The sequence below is a fragment of the Tupaia chinensis genome, unplaced genomic scaffold (assembly GCF_000334495.1).
Source record: "Tupaia chinensis unplaced genomic scaffold, TupChi_1.0 Scaffold000275_1, whole genome shotgun sequence".
In the NCBI taxonomy this organism is placed as follows: domain Eukaryota; kingdom Metazoa; phylum Chordata; class Mammalia; order Scandentia; family Tupaiidae; genus Tupaia; species Tupaia belangeri.
The window spans coordinates 2943591-2949067 of record NW_006159757.1 but is presented as its reverse complement, the minus strand read 5'-3'; the positions used below and the strand labels follow the sequence as shown (position 1 = coordinate 2949067).

The 5477-nt window shown below is 41.7% G+C and overlaps 1 protein-coding gene and 1 pseudogene across 8 annotated transcripts in view; one reads left to right on the top strand and one right to left on the bottom strand.

Moving 5' to 3' along the window:
• Positions 1–5477, top strand: part of CELF2 (CUGBP Elav-like family member 2) — a 744392-nt gene that overhangs the window by 148306 nt on the left and 590609 nt on the right. The gene's annotated exons all lie outside the window — the stretch shown is intronic.
• LOC102485873 (NADH dehydrogenase [ubiquinone] 1 beta subcomplex subunit 8, mitochondrial pseudogene) lies at positions 1115–2042 on the bottom strand (annotated as a pseudogene).

Below are 5477 nucleotides of genomic sequence, written 5' to 3'. Positions count from 1 at the left end.
GTAAAATTAAACAAACCTGGAGGATGGAGTATTTGAAACCCTCATCAAAGTCCCTTCAGCACACTATCTCCAAGAGTCCCATTTCCTCAGCCCCACAGTGGCACTTGGGTACTAATTAGGCACAGTTTCCGAGGACAGCATTAACATGGTGAATGTCAAGCCATTCTTTCACAAAGAATGCAAAGTGTAAACCGCCTGAAATGACTACTTTCTTAAGCGATGTCAGAAGTATTTAGTCTCTGTTACTGAACAGACTGAGAGCAAAGCATAGCCAGAGAAGGTCAGCTCAGATACGTGCCTGCACACTCAAGCTGCCAAAAAACATAAGAAAATGTTTAGAACAATAAATTGAAAGTCTAAGGATTTTAATTCTCATGGAAAGTTGACTCCCCAGCACTCACTCACACCTCTTTTAGCCTCTGATTAAAAAGGAAAATCAGGAAAGAGCATGGAACTGGGCCATCTAATGGAAATACTTCATCAAGCGGTGACCTTTCTGTTTGTCATTGTTTGTCCTCCCTGCTTCCTTGGGCATACTGTTTTAATAAGCATTTGCCATTTTAATCTGCACAAGCACCTTAATAATTTCCAAAGATACTTGGATACTCATCTGAGCTGTTTCACAACTGGAAATGGGTGTTTATTTAGAGATACATTTAGTAGGTTCGTGACTTCCCTGGTATTCCCCTGATGATTTTAGCTAGATAGGTTGGGGACATATGCCAATATTTTAAAGATGTCATTGCTATCACAACAGTGATAATCAGAGTTCCATGTCCACATAAACTTTCATAATGGTAATGTCTATATTTGTGTGTGTATTTAACTATGCCTGGTATTTTGGCTTTGTAGAATAAACCGTTTATGGGTTATGTCCACTATCTAGATATCCAAAGTGTTGGTACATGTCTCTGCAAAGAACATAGCAGCACATAGCACTTAGGATACTAGATCGTGCACTCATCTCACTAGAGAATTTTTTTTTTCTACAGCACTACCTTTTATTAGGGACTGCTTTAAGTTAAATCACTAGGAACATGGAAGTCCTAGTTAAAGAGTACAAAACCCCCTGAAACCTCTTCAGATCTCCTAGTGAACCATTGGCTCAGGTTCTTTGGTGGGATCGCTGCCTGGTTCCAGGTATAGACCATTCTAAGGATACTGCTTTGGCTCCACGGGCTGGTAGGAGGGGTAATACTCCCCCACCCAGAACATGAACATCATGAAGGCCACAGAGCCGAAGAGTTACTTACACATGACATTCTAAGAAACAGTGCAGGGCCTGTGTCCACCCAGATTCAGATATACATGTTCAGGTCCCAGTGCATAGGTTCACCCCAGTTCAACCTCAGGCCTGAGTGGTCGCAGTCATGCCATGGATCCCTCTCCTGCTGTGAGCGGCCAGGGAACTTCGGGTAGTCACCGTACCCCACCCATGCCATCATCTGGGTAGGGCTCATAGTCTTCCCCAAGCATATTATACTTCTTGGCGGCGGTGGCCCTTTCTTCTGGGGTCTTGGGATACGACCCAGGAGCATGTCCTTGGTCATGTGGGAGGCTGTGTGTGCACCCAGCGGCACCAAGTTCCACGTTGCCCTTTGCGGCCACCACATCCCCAGGACCTGAGCCCTGGCCGCCGCCATCTTCACCTTCCTCGCCACAGACCCGAACATCACTAAAGAACTTTTGAGTTAATTAATCTCCCTAGGCCTCAGTTTCCCTAGCTGTGAAATGTTAAAATAGACCCAGATCATCTCTCAGATATGGAACTCTGATTATCTAATGTTTGTAAAATGATCTTCAAAGAATATCTTCAGGGACACGTTACTTATACAGACATCTTTTAATACTAGCACAAATATTCTCTGCATCTAATGAATGCACAGTCTGTCAGAAGCCATGCTAAAATTCTTAAGTACAAGCTCTAATATTAGCCCGACAGCAGCACTATGAGCAGAGTCAGATAAAGGGCCATATAATGAGATACTATTGCAATTAAATCAGAAGTTGTTTGGTTTATAATAGATTAAAACCTCTCATTTGAGTTTGTTTGTTTGTTTTTAAGAGACAGATTTTTGCTATAGGGTACATGTGCTCACCAGAAAGACAGACAAAAAGCGAAAAATCACCCCCCAGAAGTGATGGCCATACTGCAATCCCTTTTCCTCCACTCTTCTTGGTATTTTGGACACTCACACATAAGTGCCCAGTGTGAGTTTTAAGCCACTGGGTCCAGGACTCAAACCGTGTTGACTATGTGGGAGTCCAGTGACATAGCTATTACACCATCTACTAGTCTCCCAAGCATTAATTTTGCATTTACATGAAACAAAGCCAGCTCCATGGCTCAGTGCTTAAGGGAGACAGATCTCACATGGCCACTGTGGTTTGAGTCTTGGACTCTGAGCCTGAGAAACATGCTAGGCATATATGCATACATGCTCCAAATCCTTGGGGCCAGGTGGTGGCAGAGAGCACTGTGGCTGGCACATGGGAGAGATCCTAGCTTTGCATCCTGAGCCCTCCTGGAGCACACTGAGGGTCCACATGCATGTGCTTGTGATCAGGGCTGGCTGAGATTGGGGGTGGATCTCCGCATGAAGACCTTTCAGGGCACCGGTCTCTCTCTTTCTCATGAAAGAAAGAATAAACTTTAAAAGTTTATTTTTACCAATTTTAGATCTCTATGCTGTGGTAGCTAGGGTGAGCAAGAGGTCCTATCTCTGAGACATTTAAAATGAAGATGATGAAACTGAAACAATAAATATAGTGAAAATAAAAGTATCCAGAAAAGCACCTCAGTCATCGTAAAAAATAAAGAATGCATCACTCTAGGGGCTTGGTTTTGGATTTTTGACTCTGGGGTTCAAAATTCACATTGCTGTTGACACCAATATAGTTCGTGTAAGGTAATCAAGAACATTTCTGTGATAGAATTTAGAAACCATAGACTGGGATCAGCAGTTGGCGTAATGGCTATGTCGCTGAACTCCCATGTAGTTGACTGCAGTTCAAGTCCCAGACCCGGTGGCTTAAACCCACACCAGGCGTGTGTGCATGCATGCCCAAGATCCCGAGAGGAGACTGGAGGAGAAGGGATTGCAGCGTGGCCATCCCCCCTGGGGCGTGATTTCTCACTTTCTGTCTCTCTGTCTCTCTCGGTCTTTCTGTCAAGCACACATGCCCTACAGCAAAAAAAAAAAAAAAAACTCTCCCAAAAAAAAGAAAAAAGAAACCATAGACTCAGATCCCTGATGTCATAGGCAAGAATACAGATGATAACACAGAGTGAAAGCTGCTTGGGACTAAAATGCAATGACCTAACTTCTTCCCTGGGATCTTTCAGGGAATGAGAATGAAGGAATGCTCCAGGGGGGTAAGGTTCATTGGAAGGACTAAGTGATTCTGTGACTTCCTAGAAATTGTATTGTGCTCAAGCTGTTTCTGCAGGGAGTTAAGTAGGGAATTCTACTATTCTGACCCATATCTTTGGGCCACCAAGGGGTGTATTCTTTGCATCTTACAAATACTTTTTATTCCCACGAATGCATGATACTGTTTATCTAAAGGACAACAGGACCTTGAAACATCTAAATAGCAGGTTGCTCTGGAACTTTTACCCTGTTTCCCTCATATTATTAATTATCTAAGATTATTTTACTGTTGATGCTCTAATATCTCAGTCATGTCTCCTTCTAAAGATAGCTAGGGAAAAAAAAGAAAATACATAAAATGTAAGTCACGGACTGGATGGTGGTGAAGCAGTAACACGATGATCTCTGAGGCTGACCCAGATGGGAAAGTTTGGGTTCATTTCTGGAGACCTTCCTGAAAAAACTGGGTATACATGTAGCCGTTATCCAGGACTGGCTGAAGCCAGGGGTGGATGACAGTGTAAAGGTCCTGTTGGAGGTGACTCTCTTACCCTCTCTCTGTCATAAAATAAATAATTTTTAAAACTTTAAGAAGGACATAAAGCAATTATTTTTGCAACCTGAGATCCAACCCCTCTGGAAAAGCATCAGAGGAGGAAAAAAAATTAAAGAGATAGCTAAACAGTGTTTATAGATTTTAGAAATTATCTCCTTGACCCTGGCTACAAGGGCTGTCTAGAGTTGGCAGCACACATCAATCCCTCCTGAGAAGTGAAAAGTGTTCACATTCCCTATGGCGTCACAGTGCAGCTAGATTATGCTTGTGATTCCTAGCCTACTCCTAAAATACTTCTGAGAAGTACTCATGGGTCATATCTGCCGTTGATTTCATTTTTCTATATGCATAAAGTATTGTTAGACACAAATGTGTGTGTATATGTTTTATTGCAGACATAAAATAATGAGAGCAAAAGATGCAAATCATAAATGGAGAAGTGTGAGTTATTGTACAAATGCTATTTTTTCTCTGGTGCAAACGTCTCTCTAGAGTAGAATAAAACACCCTCTATAAAAGTGAAACTAATTTGGATTAGGGGATTGTAAATCAAAACCACAAGACACTACCTCATACCCACTAAGATGGTGAGTGTCAAGCAAACAGAAAATAACAAGTGTTGGTAAGGATGTGGAGAAATTGGAAACTTTGTGTACTGTCAGTGGGCATGTAAAACAGTGCAGCTGCTGTGGAAAACAGCATGGCAGTTTCTCAAATTAAAAATAGAATGACCATATGGTCCAACAATTCCACTTCTGGGTACCTACCCAAAAGAAATGAAAGCAGGGTCTTAGAGAAATATTTGTACATCTGTGTTCATAGCAGCATACTCAAAATAGCCAAAAACTGGAAGTTACCCTAGTGTCCATCAACAGGTTGACTAGATAAGCAAAATGTGTTATATGTATACAATGAAATATCATTCAGTCTTAAAAACGAAAGGGATTCTGACACATGCTACAACCCAGATGAAATTGTTAGATATGTCTGCAATGAATCCATCCCCCAAAACCCTAAATATCCTATGAGTTGACTTAAATGAGGTATCTAGGATACTCAGATTCATCAAGACAGAAAGTAGAATGGTGGTAGTTTGGGAGGGGAAAATGGAAGTTATTATTTAATGAGTATAGAGTTTCAGTTTTGCAAGTCAAAAAGAATTCTGCCTGTGAACCTCAGGACAGTGGACAGCAAACGTCCCCAGAGAAAGAAGCACCACAAGAGTTTGGAATGATGGGGACACAGTGGACCTGGCAGAGCTGAGATGGTGACTACCAACCCTTGCTGTATTATACAATATACCCGTTCTAATAGAGTCTCTCAATATTCCAAGGAGATGATTAATCTTTGAAACTGATGTAACATTATTTTAAATATGCAACTGAATTTTCAAAAATCCAAATAGAAGCAATCCTTAACCCACTGGCCCCGTTCCACCTACCTCTCCCTCCACCTTTTTTTTTAGTCCTCTATCATATTTATTTCTTTGCCTATCTGGCATTGGTGTAGAAAGGGTATTCAACTATAGCCAGCTGAGGGTCAAGATA